The sequence below is a fragment of the Sminthopsis crassicaudata genome, chromosome 1, assembly GCF_048593235.1.
Source record: "Sminthopsis crassicaudata isolate SCR6 chromosome 1, ASM4859323v1, whole genome shotgun sequence".
NCBI lineage: Eukaryota > Metazoa > Chordata > Mammalia > Dasyuromorphia > Dasyuridae > Sminthopsis > Sminthopsis crassicaudata.
Window position 1 is genome coordinate 600,954,470 of NC_133617.1, and position 18,436 is coordinate 600,972,905.

Genomic DNA, 18,436 nt, shown 5'->3' on the forward strand with positions numbered 1-18,436 from the left:
AATTGTGCCCAAAGCTTGGAAAGCATTTAGCTCAATTTCCTCATTTTATAAATGAGGAGGCTAAGACACAGAAAAATGATGCAAATCCCCTAAGATCATATAGTGAATAAATAATCAAGCCAGAATTCAAACCAAAATCTTTTGTTTCAATATATAGTGTTTTAGTTTTTATTTATTTATTTTTTAAGGATAGTTAGATTTTTATTTCTAAGATGCTGGCAGATGTATTTAATGCTTTATAAAGGTCCTTTTTATATCATATTTTATAATGAAATTTATTTCTTGTGTGAGGATTTTGTTGAAGGAGAATATATGTAGATATCAGTTGTTCGGGTCAATAGGTATTTATTGAGTATTTGTTATGTGTTTTAGGCATTGTGCTAAATGCCAAAGATACAAAGAAAAGCAAAAATATAGTCTTTACCCTAAAGGAAATCACATTCTAAGATTGATAATAACCAGTCAATGAACATTACATATTTACTATGTGCCAGGCATCTATGCTAAGTTGTGCTTGCACTAAAAGAGGTAAAAAAAAGTTTCTACTGTGAAGAAGCTCATAATCTCATGGGGGCGACAACAAACAAAAACAAATAAGTCATATATAGGATAGGGCAGCTAAGTAGTAGAATAGATAGAGATAGATCTGAAGTCAGGAAGTCTCACCTTTCTGAGTTTAAATGTGACCTCAGATATTTATCCCGTGTATATTCAGTCATGTCTGACTCTTCATGAACTCATTTGGGATTTTCTCAGCAAAGATATTAAAGTGGTTTGTCATTTCCTACTCCATCTCATTTTACAGATTAGGAAACTGAGGCAAGAATGGTTAAATGATCACACAGCTACTAAGTGTTTGAGGCCATATTTGAACTTGGCAAGGTAGTCTTCCTATCCACTAATTAGCAAAAGAAAAACTAGAATTAAGAAGGGTTGAGAAAGATTTCTAGAAGTAGAGGAGGGACTTGTGTTTGAGGAAGATCACTTTGGAGGATAAATCAGGGAGCAGACACTTAGACAAGGAGACCATTTAGAAAATTATTTCAATAGACTTCAGACCATGGTGATGGCTGAGTGAATGGGAGAAAAGGGAACATATCTGAGAGATGATGTGAAGATAAAAATGACAAGAAACTGGATGTGTGGAATGAATGCCAGTGAGATATAGAGGAGGACGCTGAGGTTGTGAGCCTGTGCAACTGAGAGAATGATGATTCACTGGGCAATAATGGGAAAGCTAAGAAGATGGGAGCATTTAGGGGAAAAGATAAAGAGTTCTTTTTTGGACATGTTGAGTTTGAAATACCGATAGAGCATAAAATAGATAGTTAATATGGGACTGGAGCACAAGAGAGGGATCAGGGTTAGATATGTCTGGAAATCATCTTCATGAAGATGACAGCCAAGCCCATGGGAGATAATATTTCCAAGTAGGATATGATAGACTGAAAAGAGAAAATGGCTTAGGATAGAACCTTAAGGACACTATGGTTAGTGGTTATAACCCGAATAAAGATCCAAATATATAATCATTGTTAATTATAAATTTTACATCTGGAACAGTCACTTATATTTGGTTTCAGTCAGCTTTTAGAATAGTAATGTCCTTGTAGTCAGAATAATTAACAATATATCTTCCCTTTGTGCCTTTCTTTGGCCCTCTTTCAATGTATTAGTGGATTCTTTTTGGAATTTCATAATTTCCTTAAAGAATCCACAAACAAGGATTTGCTTGACATTTTTAAACACTGGCATATTTAACTTGACCCACAATATAATTTTTGCTTACGAAAATGCAAGATGAGAAGATGTTAAGTCCAACTTTTTTTCTTGTAAATTTATTTGTCTTTGTTTTGATTAATAGGTTACTAGATTCTTGAAAAAAAGTGAATCTCTAAGATAAAATGTCACAATCTCATCTCAGTCATTTTTCCTTTGTGAAAAATGTTAAATTCAACTTCTTAAAATTAGTTTTAAAATATCAATTTGCTTGCAAATGTAAAATTTTAATGAATTGTATTTATATTTACTTTCTTCTTCTGACAGCATAATTCAAAAATTTAGATAACCAACACTAATGAACCAGCATTTCATTTATAATATTTTTCTTAGAACTAAGATAGCCTCCTCTTTATATTTCTTACTATTTTTTCCCTGAACCTTTTCTAAGGAAATAGAACATTAATGAGAAAAAATATTCCCATTTGTCTATAGAAAATCTTTACCCATACACTCTTATTCAACCACTATATAATGCGACATTTGGACACAAAGGATTTGGAAAAAAAAGTAAAAGAAAAGGAGAAATGATCATATTGCAGGTGAAATTTATAGAACTTTCAAAAAGAGTGTTGAGCTGTGGTTGACATATTAGTCTTGATTTAATTAGTAGGTTTACCTTTTTGAAGTGGCAAGAAACTGGAAACTGAGTGGATGCCCATCAGTTGGAGAATGATTGAATAAGTTATGGTATATTGATATTATGGAATATTACTGTTCTGTAAGAAATGATCAGTAGAATAATTTCAGAGAGGCCTGGAGAGACTTACATGAACTGATGCTACATGAAGTGAGCAGAACCAGGAGATCCACAGCAACAGCAAGATTATATGATGATCAATTTTTATAGACGTGGCTCTTTTCAACAATGAGGTGATTCAGGCCAGTTTCCATGGTCTTGCAATGAAAAGAGCAACTGAATATGGATCACAACATAGTATTTTCATTTTTTTACTGTTGTTTGCTTGCATTTTGACTTATTTCTCAATTTTTTTCCTTTTTTTGATCTGATTTTTCTTATGCAGCATGATAATTGTGGAAATATGTATAGAAGAATTATACATGTTTAACATATATTGGATTACTTGACAACAGAAGTAAAAAATTTGGAACACAAGGTTTTGCAAGGGTAAATGTTGAAAATTATCTATGCATATCTTGAAAATAAAAAAGCTTTAATAAAAAATAATTAGTAGGCTGAGATAATAACAATAATTATGATATTACAGATTTATATGCTTTATTTGGAAGAGGCAGTAATGCTCTCAATCATCTTGACCCACATTCTGAGCAGACAGAAAGTCTTAGTTCACAACTCATGGAAAAGTCCCAGTACTGGAAAGATGGCCTTGACAGAGAAGAAATTGAAGTGGTCTGCATCACTCACTAAGACCAAGCAGCTGTTGGTGAAACCACGAGCTGAAACAGGAGAACTTTGAGCAAAACCACTTAAACTGATAATGAGTGATTGGAAGAAAGAAAAACTTAAGGGGAACCTAAATCAAAAAAGACTTCATATGTAAAAGTTAACCCAAAGGAATTCTTGTCCATGTAATTTATATTGTTCACCCAGCTGAGACCCTAAAACAAGTTGAAAAATATTGGGATTAGAAAGATCTATGTATGATGAACTAGCCTATATATCTAACAATAGTATCTAAACAACTCTAGAGATATGAGGTAATTGTTATTCTTAATATTTGCTATATTAGGTACAAAATATATAAAAGCAAATGAGTATATTAAATGTTTGATAAACCTAAAGATCCTAATTATTTGAGCAAGAATTCAATATGTGACAAAAATGCCTAGGAAAATTGGAAAATAAATCAACATCTCACATCATGTACCAAAATGAGCTCAAAATGGTACATTTTAGACATAGAGGATGATAAAATAAGCAAGTTGGGAGAACTTGAGGAAAAATTACTTGTCAGATGTATGAATAGGGGAAGGGTTCATGACCAAACAATAGAGAGATTCATAGAGGGTAAAATAGATAATTTAGATTACATAAAATTTAGCACAGGAGAAACTAATGCAGCAAAATTAGAAGAAAAATAGTAAACTGCCATGGAAGTGTTACAGAATTTTGCTGAACTGAGTAAAGGTTTGATTTCTTTATTATATAGAAAATTGAGCTAAACATAAAAGCAGGAGCCATCCTGTAATTGGAAAATAATCAGAGGACATCTAAACAGACAATTTTTCAGAGGAAGAAATTGAGCTGTCAATAGTCATATTAAAAAAAATGCTCCAAATCATTTATATTCAGTGAAATTTAAATTAAAACAGCATTGAGGTATCACTTCATACCCAAATAATTGGCTAAAATGAGAGAAAAGGAATATCACAAATGCTGGAGGAGATGTGGGGAAAATAGATACCTTAATAAACTATTGGCAGAACTGAGAGCTAGTCCAAACATTGTTTTAAATGATTTGGAATTCTGTCCAAAAGTTTATAAAATTGTGTATAACTCTGGACCACTATTGGGTCTACATCCCAAAGAGATCAAATAAAAAGGAAAAGAACCCATACAGACCAAAATATTTGCAGTAACTCTTTTTATAGTGGCAAAGAATTGGAAAATGAGGTGATGCTCATCTGAATAAGTTTTGGCATGTAAATGTGATGAGATATCATTGTGTTATAAGAAATTGTGAAGGGGATCATCTCACAAAAAAACCTGGAAAGATTTATATGAACTGATGCAAACTAAATTGAGCACAATCAGGAGAATATTGTACACATTAACAGCAATGTTGTAATAGTGATCAGCTGTCAGACTTAGTAATAGACTTGATCGAATCAATAATCCACCACAATTCCAAAAGACTTATGATATAAAATGCTACCCTCATTGAGATAGAGAGCTAATAGATTTGCAGTACAAATTTCCTGCCCAGCCCTCAACCTAGATTCCCATTCTTGGCAATCAGCTGATGATAACTCAGGGAGCCATAGTATCATAGAAGAAATGGCCAAAATCATCTTATAGTATGATAGAGCTACAAGGGAACTTTGAGTTCACCTAGCCTGACTTCTTCATTTTACAGATAAGAAAACTGAGGCCCAGAGAGGTAAAATGATTCGTTGGATTGGACGGATAAAGAACTGGATATGGAAAAAGAGAGATCCTGGATTTGAATTTTTCTTCTCAATCTATGTGACCACAGAGTTCACTTAATCTCCCTCAGCTTCAGTTTCTACCATCTTTTAAATGAAGTTTAAGTAGATCAGGGGTTCTCAAACTACAGGCTCAAAAAAAGAGAAAGAGAGAAAAACTAAAAAAACAAAAAACATTGATTTGATGGCCTCATCAACTCACATTGTCACTCAGATCTTCCTCATTCCCAACCTTAATCACTCTTGAATTAAAATCATTACTTCCTTCATTAGCATTGATTTTTAATTGATGCTCAAATTTGACTTGCAATATTTTTCTTAGATAAATTAATTTCTTTGAGGGTAGGAAGCAGCACTGAGGTATCACTTCATACCCAAATAATTGGCTAAAATGAGGGAAAAGGAATATAACAAATGCTGGAGGAGATGTGGGGAAAATAGATACCTTAATAATCTATTGGCAGAACTGAGAGCTAGTCCAAACGTTGTTTTAAATGATTTGGAATTCTGTCCAAAAGTTTATAAAATTGTGTATAACTCTGGACCACTCTAGGCATTATATAAAGCACTGAAAAACATACATAGGCAAGGTGAAGGCTACAAGAGACAGACTGAAACCACAAGGTCTTTTATTTCTAGAAAGTTCACTATTAAAAAAACTAAAAATAATGTTTATCAAATAGAAATTGGATTGGGATGAGTTGAAAGTATTGAGATATGTCCTTGTAGCTTCTATTGTCAATAGATTGGGCTGCAGAAGTCTCCCCTAAGAAGGAAGCTTATACCAACCTTTCGTTCATTTCCAACCATCATAGTTTTTGTTGGGAAAAAGCAGGTTTTGCCATCTACTCCCTATGGGATCTGGAGCAAGCCCTTTCCCTCCAGATCTCAGTTTCTTCATTGGTTAAATGAAGGGTATGAACTGGACAGTTTTTGCTCCAAATCACTTTTGCTCTTTTAATTCTAAATCTATGATCAATAATTCCATTATGCAAATCTAAACTCTTAACACCTTAATTGTTAACACTAGCCTGAGTTTTTACTGCAAACATTAAGTATCACTAAGATCAAATCACTAAGAGACTTTTCAATATCTTGATTAAAATGTACAACTCACTGAGGGACAGTGCACTGAAGCAAAAACCAGAAATACAGGATTCACAGAAAGTTGAAAAAGTGTTTTTTTTTTGTTGTGATACAAAATGTCACGACTAGAGAATAGCCCAGGAATTCTTGATTAATGTACATACTTATTTTCAATGGATAAGATACTAAGGTAATCTTTGAACATGAACTAAAACTTGTCTCTTGAATCCTTCATTTACCCAGAATGGTCCAATAATGAGGAATTGTTTTGAAGGAGTAATGCTTTAAAAAAATAAAATAAAAAATATTTTCTAAAAATGGATTATATGCTTCCTTACTTTACTCATTCATTCTTTGCCCCTTTGATCACTGAATCACTCAAACAAAACTGAGTCCTGGGAATGACCTTAGCTTACATATCCAGGACCATCTATATTTTGCCACTGGAACCAGATGGCTCTAGAGAAGAAAGAAATCCAATTCACTTGCAAGTCATGGCATCACCTTCCTGATATCAAGATCCTCTTCAAGAATGAAGGACAAACAACAACAACAACAACATTAAATCAGCTTGAGTTCAAATCTAGCCTCAGATACTTACTAGCTATATAAGCTTGAGTAAATCACTTCACCCTGTCTGCCTCAGTTTCCTCATCTGTAAAATGAGCTAGAGAAAAAAATGGCAAACCACTCCAGGATCTCTGCCAAGAATGTCAGATTCATGAAGAATCTGGCATAACTGTACAACAACTAAACAAAATTAGGTGCAAGACACTATATGAGATCAAAAGAAAATATCATACATTTCATACCCTCACAGAGTTTACAATCTTATAGGAAAGATACTTACACAAATACTTACACTAGAGAAAACAATATATGACAAGTACTGTAAAAGTGGTATAAAAAAGGAAGAATCAAAGATCTGCTTACTTTAGAAAACAGTCTATTGAAAATAATTTATAATATTTTGGGTGACCCCCAGTCACTGTTAGACACAATCACTATACAGTTTTATATAGTGATCCCTTCAGGAGTAATTCATGGGCAAGCCTAATTTCAGTTCAAAATAATTAGTCAACAAATATTAATTATAGTATATGCAAAACACTGTGCTAGATGGGAAGATAAAAGGATTGGATGAAATGGCCATGCCCTTGTGAAGCTTAACATTTTTCAATTATACAAAGCAATTAATTATAATACAAAATACATATATTAATGTACAAAACAGGTGGAGGGAAAGAGAAGAAAAAAGAAGGAAGAAGAGAGGAAGGAGGTAGAGGAGGAAGAGAAAGAGGTGGAGAAAAGAGAAAGAGAAGAAAGGCAAGAACAAGAACAACACCAAGAAGAAGAAGAGAATGCCAAACCACAGGAAGACGAGAAATCCAAAGAGAAATGCTACATGAGTTCTACAAAAGGAAGATTTATCAATGACAGGAAGGATCAATGGTAGGCTTTCTAAAAGAATTACAGTTTGAATTGGACTTTAAAGGACAGATAGGATTTTCAGCAAATTAAAAGGAATATAAAAAGACTTTCTTAGCACGGGGGACAATATAAATAAAAGCGCAAAAGGAGAAAAGTACAGTAATCCATCTAGGCTGCAAAACAGTTATAGACAAAAATGTGAAATATAGCTGGAAACAGGATGGTGTCAAATTATAAATGGTCTTTAATGCAAGGCAAAGGATACTGAATTTTATTCAATAGTTAAGAGTGAGCTACAGAAAATCTTTTTTCAGAGAAAGGAGAAACTTAATCTTTGCATAGGAAAGATTATTTTATCAACAAAATGAAGAATGGATTGGAAAGGGGAGAAAGTGGAGGTGAATGTAACAGGTGAAGGAAAGAGAAGAAACAAAGAGAACACCAAGGTTTCAAATAAGGAAACTAAATATTAACACTCATGGAAATAGTAAAATTAGAAAGAATGTTTTTAAGGACATAGGTATTGTTTGGTTTTAGACATACTGAATTTGAGGTGCTTTTGGGACTTCCAGATGGAGCTGTCTCATAGTTAGTTGAATCTATATTTTCTATGGGTATTTCTAATTGCTCATGACTAAAACAGAGCTCACTTTCTTTCCAAAGCTAACCCCTCTTCTGATCTTCCTATTATAGTTGAGTGCAGCATTGACCCTTTAGTCTCCCAGATTCTCAATCTCAATGTAATCCTTACATCCCCACTCTCACACACATACCCTGTATCCAACCCATTGCCAAATATTATTTCTATTCCTGCATTTGTCAAATATGTCACTCTAAACTCACATGGCCCCATCCTAGTTCGTTCAGTCCCTTATCACCTCTCACTGGACTATTCCAGTAGTTCTCTAAAAGAATGTTATCCTCTAGAGTCTCTCCATTCCAATCTATCCTTGAGACAATTGCCAAAGTTATCTTCCTAAACAGGACTAATCATCTCTCTCTCTCTCTCTCTCTCTTCTCTCTCTCTCTTTCTCTCTCTCTCTCTCTCTCTCTCTCTCTCTCTCTCTCTCTCTCTCTCTCTCTCACACACACACACACACACACACACACACACACACACACACTCACACACCTCTCAGTAACTCTAGTGCTTTTTCTATTTCCTCTAGGATCAAAAATATATTCTGTTTGGCATTTACAGCTCTCATAAAGCTCTATTATTTAAAATCTTCTTCCTGTCTTCTCCATCTTCATATACAATATTATCCTCTTTGTATTCTGTGGTACAGCTATAATGGACAACTTGTTGTTTTTTATACACAACAAGTGTTCTAACTCCTTTTTCCATGTTTTGGGATTGACTTTTCCCCATATCTTGAATCCTCTCTCTTCTTCACCCCAACTCATGGAATTTCTACTTTCCTTCAAGCCTCAGTTCAAGAGGCAACTTCTGTCGGAAGCCTTACTTTCCCTCACTCTTTGTTCTCCCCCTAACTCCCTCCCCAGATATTAGTATCTATATCCTAGTACTTGTGTGTCCAAGGTCATGTAAGTAGCAAGATAGAGTTTGGGTATTTTGATAAAAATCTTGCCTGTTTTCATCATCATTAACACCAAGAGCCATATTTTCTAGAGTTTATAGTCATTGCACATATTTAAAAGTTTCTGAACATATGATTGACAGTTCAGATTTGAATATTCTTTACTGGTAGTCACTCATAGTTCTCCCCTCCACAAAAAAATAAAAAATAAAATTACATTCACAAAGATTTTTTTTTAGTTTATAGAAGACTCCTTTTTTAAATGATTGAGGTTGGAACTTAAGAATATCCTCTGCTGAGACTATTTCCACAAGTTGATAAGTATTGGTATACTTACATTGTTAAATTTTGCAAACCAGGAGTAGGTATTCATCAGCCCAGAGAACATGCATTAAGATAAATGGGCATTCAGAGATTTCCTTATAAATGTAAAGAGAGCTGTCCAAAATACAATTTTCATTTTTTAAAACTTAAGTCATCTGTAATAAATATGAGATATTCTCCTTGAACTGACTGACTTCCTGCATCTATTCCAAATCTGACATCTGAATCACTTTATAACTCAGATGCAGTTAAATCTAAATAACAGAGCACTGTCTCTGGAACTATTGATTATATGCTAACAGAGATCATGTCTTCCCAACACCCAGCCACTTGGAAAATGGAAAGAGCAGTCAAATGCCTTCTTTGGCATTATTTGAACCAAGTTAAAACTGATTTTCTTTACAGAATTCAGTCAAGCTTTTTTAGAGAACTAGAAGATACTCCTGAAAAGCTAGTGGGGTAGCTTTCAAAGTATGGCATTTCAGAGATGAAATGCTTTCCCTGAGGGTTATGGGTCTCTATATTACTACTAAAATTTAGGAGCATTGCTTAAACCAGATATAACCACTAGGTAATGCTATGTTAGCTTACCAAAAGGCTCTCTATTTACTACAAAACCCACATTCATCAGATATGGGATCTGAAATGAAACATTGGTGACCAAACAGTCAATTTTGAATTAGAGATGGAAGAACAGAGCAGACATCAACCAAAGCCAAAAGGTTGCCTTTAAAAAGAAAAATCTGAAAGCAATTGAAAAAACTAAGTATGGAAAAAGAAAGAGGATTTAAAGGAAAAGGGATGGGAGGGGAAAAGATATTTTTTTTTCAGTTCCCAATAACAAAAAAAAAAAAAAAAAAAAAAAAAGCTTACACCAGCAGTAGAGCAATTACAGGTGAAGTCACAAAATAATAAAAAAGGTCAACAAAGTAAATCTTATAAATCTGACACTAATTATGCTCTCAGCACCTCTCCCTTGTCAGCCTCTGTGCTCCCCAGAGGGTGTACAAAATAATCTCTAAACTTGTGCTGAAAAACCAGTTCAGAGATTTCCCTTCTGCTGCAGAGATTCCTATACCTCATCCTTGTCTATCCTACCAGGTAGCAATAACCAGGTAACCTTGTCTCTGCCTAGACTTGAAAGAAGGAAAAAAAGACTGGACTTCTTTTTGCCTGGAGCCACTTGATGAGGGAAGCCAAAAGCTGCAAAAAGCCCAAAACACCCTTTCCACCTTCTCCAATACTGCAAAATTTGGCAGAGATTGATTCAGTCTAAGTAGATAACCAAAGAATGATAAAACTGGAACAGAAGGCCTGTATGCAATACTGAATAGGCAAGAAAAAGAACTGAAATGCATCTGGAGCTAGATCTGGCCTCCAGAAGTTTCTTGAGGAAAGGATTGATTTTAAACTTTAATATTAAGGATCTGAATAGGAAATTTTCAAAGAAAAAAAAATCAAATCTATTAAAAATCATATTTTTTAAAATGATCCAAATTACTAATGAGAGAAATGAAAGTTAAAATCACTTTGAGGTTTCATCTCGTACATATCAGAATGGAAAAGACAAGAAAAGAGGAAAATGACAGATGTGGGAGGGGCCATTGTTTTATGAATTGTCCAATCATCTGTAAAGCAATTTAGAATTACACCTTGAAAGTTACTACTACTAGGACTATATCCCTCCACTCTAAAATAAAAACACAAAGAAAAAAGCCTAAATATAAAAATATTAAAAATATAAAAATATAAAAAATTAAAACATATTTATAATAGCTTTACTTGTGGTAGCCAAAAACTGGAAACTAAGGGGATATTTTCCACAGTTAAACAAATTGTGATTTTTTTGGGTTTTTTTTTTTATGCCATAAGAAATGATGAAATGGACAATTTGGGAAGAAACTGGGACTATATGAACTAGAGCATAGTGAAGTGAGCAGAATGAGAATGACTTATACAATGACTGCAATGCCATAGAGAAAAACAACTTTGAAAGATTTTAAAATGCAATGTAATAATAAATAATGAGTTTGAAAGAATGGAGATAAAACATGATGCTTATCTCCTGACAGAGAAAAGATGAACTTAAAATGCAGAAAGTGAAATACATTTTCAAATGTGGCCAATGTGAGAATGTGTTTTGCCAGATTATGTAACTATGCATTAGGTATTTTTTTTTAAATTTGCTTAAGGGAAAGAGACAAATTAAAAGAGAGGGAGCAAATTTATGCTATGATATGCCACAGTTATTTCAACATAATTTAATGCAGTAAAGTGGTGTTCTGAATTAAAGCTCAGGCACTGAATCTCACAACCAAAGAGTAATAGTGAACATTCATTGCTACTCTTGCTACTAAAAAATGAAAAAGTTCTTCAATATACCGCCTGCATAGGAAAGGATCATTATTGGGAACAGAGGGTATTTATTATGGCAAATATGTTAAATACACTGCCAACTTTAGTAGGAAGTATTTCTCCTTTTTCTATCACTTCATTACTGATAGAGGCTGTGTAATAAAATAATATTTTAAAGGTATAGAAATTATTTTTAAATTTAACAAGAAAGTTGGAGAAGAGGGAGAATTTTGAACTAACCAAAATACCAAAAGGAAAGGGAAATGGGGAAAATAACATGAGAAAGAAAGAAAGAGGAAAAAGAAGTTGAATTGCAAAGTTGGTAGTGACAAACAGAAGGATGAAAATGGCTACCTAAGAATAAAATCTTTATATCAAATATCTCTAAAAGTTTGATATTCAAAATACATAGACAAATAAAAGAAATATTTAGGGAATAAAAGTCATTCTTCATCAGAAAAAATAGATGGTTAAGGCTCAAATATTTTCAAAACAATTTTTTTTTCAAATTTAGCATAGCAAACTATTCACAAGAATATGAAAGAATGTTCCAGAGACAACTAAGTAGTGCATTAGATATAGTACCAGCCCCGGAGTCAAGAGAACCTGAGTTCAAATATAGCTTCAGACAACTGACATGTATTAGTTGTATGATTTTGGGTAAATTACTTAACTCTAATTGCCTCACAAATAAAAAGAAAGGAAAAATGTTCCAGATCATTAATTATAGGAGAAATGAACAAATCAAAACAATTCTTGGATTTTACCTCTCAACAAATTGCAAAGATGAAAAAATATGGAAAGAGCTAATGTTGAAGAAAGTGTGGACAGACAGATATATTAATACATAATGGAACCATTCCTGGACAGCAATTTGGAATTGACCAAATAAACTGACAAAAATTTCTATCCCCTTTGTTCCAGAAATCCTATCACTAGCCACATATACCAAGGAGATCAGTGGCAAAAAGAAAAACTGATAAATTTTAATAATTTTCTTCAGTTCTACTCCTCCCCCAAAAAAGAAATATATGCAGGATCCATTTCTGGTTATTAACATTTTCTTCTTTACATTCTTAAGTCTAGACAATCAACAAAGCAATACCTCAAGTTCTGATTTGTAATATTTGTTGATTTATGAGTGGCAAATGCTCATAAATTCAGGTCAGCTCTACTGGCTCAGTACACCCTTGAAACTAATTATCAAAAGAGATATGACTTGACCATCCACAGCTGATTCTTATCCGAAGTAGGATTTGAACTCATATCTCATTGGGTTTGTTACTCCTTCCACTATATTTTAGTACCTCCATTTTTCAGGATCTTCAGGTTTCTGCATTCTCAGACAGAACTTCTATGGGATGTGTGAAAAGCAATGTAAATAAATCACCAAATGGACTTGAGGGCAAGAACTGCTCAAGAGCTAATGTTATTATGAAGGCAGATTAAAGTGCCTGCTGACCTTTTATTGTAGACCAAAGCAATATAATGAATTTTAACCTACAAAACCAATGACATGAAGAGATTAATGTACAGGGCTTTGACCTATCTTCTAAAAGAAACTAGAATTTTATTAATAAGAACTACATAGATAATCCATTGTATCCAGCTCTCTTTCATGTCCCATTGCTGCCTAGTGGAAAGGGATGTGATGGCTCAGAATCCTTACCTTATCACAGAATAAACATATCTGATTACTCACTATCTTGGTTACTTTATGATGGTAGCCAGGATATCACAGGGGCTGACTTTCTTAAGAACTTGAGGCTATTATCACCATGAAGCCTTTCTAATTTTTATCTCTCAAGATTTAAAGAAGCCCCCGCTTAGATGTTGAAGCTTATCACCCTTATGGGGTTCCCAAGATTTCCAGTTCCATGTGATAAGCTCAGATATTTCTAAGATAAAAACTTCCACCAGGGAGAAATATGGAGCAAAATTATAGCAAAATGTCCTTTGAAGGAAATGTTTTAAACAAGCAAAAGGCAGCAAAGCACTTAAAAAAGAACCATGTCTCTGAGAAAAGTCAGAGAGCCCAAGCTAGAAAAATAAGCAAGTCCATATGGATGAGAGGAAGGGGAAGAAAACAAACTAGCAAATTAACACAAAGTAGTTCTCTCTAAATGGGACTTCTCTTGGCCTCCACACTATTAAAACAGCTGCATGCTCTATAATACCTTGCCTAATTCTCATGGGAATGTGAAAGCACATCATTCTTAATTCCTCACCTTATGTGAAAAGCAAAATATATTTGTGAGGTTTTGTTTCCTCAACTGAAAAATTCCAAATAAATTTTGACCAATTATAATATTGAACCAAATTTAATTAGATAAAATTGAATAAAATTAAGTATCTGGTGAATCTCACAGAATTGTTATGTAGAGGTTTACATGGTAAGAAAAGAATGTGATGTAAGCTTTGGGGTCAGCACCCCTTGGATAAGGGGAACTAAAGAATGTCTTAAGTCAACAGAAGTAATTCTAAGGCAAATGATCTGGATCATGCCCCAGGAAAGCTAAATTTTCAATTGAGCATGCTTAATAAGCCTCATACATATTAACTTTTCTTCCCTTAAGGAAAAGTCATCTGTCTTTTCCCAACATTCGATGATGTGGCAAGGGGAGGGGGAAATATGGAAACATATCAAAGGGTCTATGTAATGGGAACATAATGAAATGTTAGACCTAGGAGAGATCTCCTCCAATGGAAACTCTGGGGAGCAGGATTATAAAGTGTAACTGCTTGTCTAGCTTCTGTGAAGATGCTCTTTGAAAAGAGTATCACTCCTACTTTTTGCAAGAAGAGTAATAAAATCCTCACTCTACTGAGAATTTGACTCTGAAGTCTTCATTTTTAACAGCATCTTTTCATTTTCTCTACTTTTTAAATTCCTCACCCATATATTTGTATACATGTTCTCAGATCCACAACAAAAAATCTTTATGTTGTTAAGTGGCCAAGAAAGGGAAGAGAAAGAATAAGAACAGACCAAGAAACCTTGAGTTTGAATTCTGACTCTATCCTTTACTATGTATGTAAAATTTGCCATTTCATATCTCTAGGAACTCAGTTTCTTCATCAATTAATCCATCAACAAGCATTTATTTGTGAATTCTATGGACCAAGCAATATATCAGACACTGATAATCCAGATAAAAATAAAGCAAATCTTCCTCTCAAGCTTACATTGTGTTAGGGGAAAACAACATGTAAGTATATAAGTAAATAGAAAATATATACCAACAAATTTGGAACAAGAGTTCTAGCAGCTAGGAGAGAGGTAAGATAGCTCTTGAACTTATCTTTGAATAGAACAAAAGAGCATTAGGTAAGGAAGATAGGAGTTCAAATTTACCCTTAGATACTTATTATTTCTATTGACGAAATCCAACAAGTCACGGTAAGGTACAAGTCACAAAAATGAACAGTCATCCAGAATGAATTCATAATCTCAAATCACCTCCAGGTCAAGGCGCAAGGCTTTATTAGGAGGCCATTAGGAGAGAAAAGTTTCTGAGGAACTCCCAATTAACAAGGAAGAAGATGGAACTGTTTATGAGAAAAGTCCCTAAACAGGTGTGCTAACCATGCTAGCTGTGTGCATCAGCAAGGTTACAGATTATCTATCATAGGATACATCACATTTATTTAAGATAGCCAATATGGAGCCAATACAAGTTAACTCTCTGTCTGTACAAGACAATTTGGTCAAAACAAGAAATTCTGCTGGGTCAATTTGTTCCCATATCAAGAGGAACTAGAAGAAGATAGCATTCCCCACTGAGGTCCATTCAGATACTGGGCTGCTCCCACAGATTTGGTATTTTGCTGGGGTCTTCTCACCCTCTCAGTGTTTTCTGAATAATTCACTGTTTGCCTAAATTTCACCATCTATAAAATGGAGGTAATAAGCCTCTGGAGGATCAAATAAGATAATATTTGTAAAAAGTGCTTTTAGCATTTAGAAGGTGTTTATTTCTTTTTTCCCATTCAGGAACAGGAGACCACTTGTACAAAGATACAATTGTGAGGAAAAAGAATATCTGTGTATCAGAAGCAAAAATTTGATTCAATGCCAAATGAGTGTATAGATTACATATGTAACAAGCCAGACTGAAGTCAGATTATGAGAATCTCATTGCCAACCACAGGATTTATATTTAATTCTTGAAACAAAAAGGAGGAACTAGAGCTTTTTGAGCAGGGGAATAATGTGGATATACTGAGACTTTAGGAATATGATTCTGAAAGTATTCTATCTATCTTCTATTGTAAAGGAAATTAGAAGTCCATTACATTAATAGCTTATTAAGTCCTTCTCACTGCCTCATTGCCACCCAGTGGAAGGGTTTGTGAAGGCTAACATGACATTTTTAAAGCAGTTCATAAGACACGCAGACCTTATATTAAAATGTAAAACTGACTGATTCTGATATGACAGAACTCCTATTTCCCAATCATCAAAGAGAACCATAAACCAAAATCTTCTTCTTAGCCATATGCTTTTGGGTTTGTCCTCTGACTGAATTCAGTGCTTGGAGCAGCTTGTACCATCCAAAACCAGCCTAAAATGAACCTGGAAATGCTGACCTGCACCAACAGCCTGCTTCCCCATTGAATCCTCTCCAAGAACTTCTTTCCCTAAAGCTCCCCTTTTGTACTTCCTCTTATGATTTTGGTCTTTAAAGGCTATTCTGTAAACCTAATTTTTGGGGCGCTTCTGTATTTCTATGGCTAGGATTCTAGGGAGTCCTGTCCACATTAAAGATACATTTCTGGTTTTTTGTTGTTTTGGTGTGTGTGTGTGTGTGTGTGTGTGTGTGTGTGTGTGTGTGTGTGTGTGCGCGCGCGTGCGCGTGCACGCGCGCATGGACACGTGCATTTATTTATTTATTTTGTTTATTCCTAATTCTTCTGGTTTTCTTTATAATCATCCTTAGGTTAACAGAAACAATGGTCCATTTTTAGAGTAAATGGCAGGGCTAAGGTTTAAATTTTAGTGTACATAGACTCTCTTCTATCTCCTCTAATTAGAATGTAAATGTCATAGGGGCAGCATCTACAGCTAAGCATTGGACCTTATTTTTCTAAGACTTTTGTTGAGCTGAGGTCATAGCTAGTTGTTAGCTAACTTCTCAAATTAGAGATGCACCAGTACATCTTTACATGAAGATAGTACTTTATAAACTTTAAAGAGGAAGAAGCTTGGGTCAGAAGAAAGAATCCACTGGATTCAGAAGACTTGCACTCAAATTTCACTTCTTATACTTATTTTCTGTGCAACTTTAAATGAATCCCTTAAACTCTCTCTGGTCCTCAGTTTCTTCTATAAAATGAGAAAAATGGATTAGCTGGCCTCTGAGATTCCTTCTAGTTAATTCTATGCATTTCAATTTGGAACTATGCCCAAAGGGCTCTCAAACTGTGCATACCCTTTGATCCCAGAAGTGCCTCTACTGGGCTTATATCCCAAAGAGAACTTAAAGGAAGGAAAGGGAACTGTATGTGCAAGAATGTTTGTGGCAGCCCTTTATGTAGTGGCTAGACACTGGAAACTGAATGGATGCCCATCAATTGGAGAATAGCTGAATAAATTATGGTAAATGAATGTTTAACAATGAGGAAATTTTAATAGACATAATGAAAAGTGCTATCCACATCTAGAGAGAGAACTATGGAGACTGAATGTGGATAAAAGTATTTTTTGTTGTTGTTGTTGTTTGTGTGTTTGTTTCCTTTCTCATTTTTTTCCTCCTTTTGATTGATTTTTCTTGTGCAGCATGATGAAAATGGAAATATGTTGAGAAGAATTACACATTTAACCTATGTGAGGCTTGTTGTCTTAGGAAAGGAGGAGAAGGAAGGTGGGAAAGTAAAATTTGTAACACAAGATTTTGCAAAGGTGGATGCTTGCTAGGATTCTTGCAGGTATTATGGGCCAGAACTAGAGAGAAGATAATGTGCTTAGTTCACACCTTTAAAAGGTGTTCGCACCTTTTAAGGAGTTCCACAAGCCCATGGAGTACCCACAAGCTCATTCTCTGGGAGGATATAAGGATCCAACATTGAGTGGGGAAGTCAGTCTGGATTGGGTCAAGGAGAAGATTTCCCAGGAGAACTTCAGAGAAACTTGAGGAAATTCAGAGTGAGAATCAAGTGGATTCGCAAGTCCAGCAGATTCACAAGTTTAAAGGAAAAGCCTGCTCATGGACTTGCAGGAGATTCACAACTGGGACTGAATTCTGGGAAACCCACAATCCCTCACTCTCGGAGGCAGAGTCTGATTCCCACACTATAGGAGATTCAGAGTCTGATTCATTACCACATCTACCTTTATGCTGTCTGGAGGCTTTGGATTCAGAGGGAGCTAGAGATTGAAGATTTAGGATTTTGAAGGATACAATAGAGGATCTGGACTTTAACTCCTGGCTGCATTTTAGGATTACTGAACTGAAAGGAAGGCTGCCTCCAGAAGCTCTCCAAGAAACCTGCTCCCAGAGAACAATCACAATTTAGAGACAACAGAACACTACAGATGCTAAAAACTAATTTTGCATATATTTGAAAAAATAAAATACTATTAAATTCTTTTTAAAAGATACTTCCTTTTAGCTTTGCCTTGAATAATATTTAACCTTCTTCCTTTGAATCATGTTCTTCTCTTTTTTCATGACCCCTAGTTTGAATCATACACAAGGATGAAAAGGTCCCAAAAGAAGTCCCTCCTATAACAACAGAAGTTGACAAAGATGTCTACCAGTCTCAAAATCTTGTAGGCCAGTCCAGCCTTT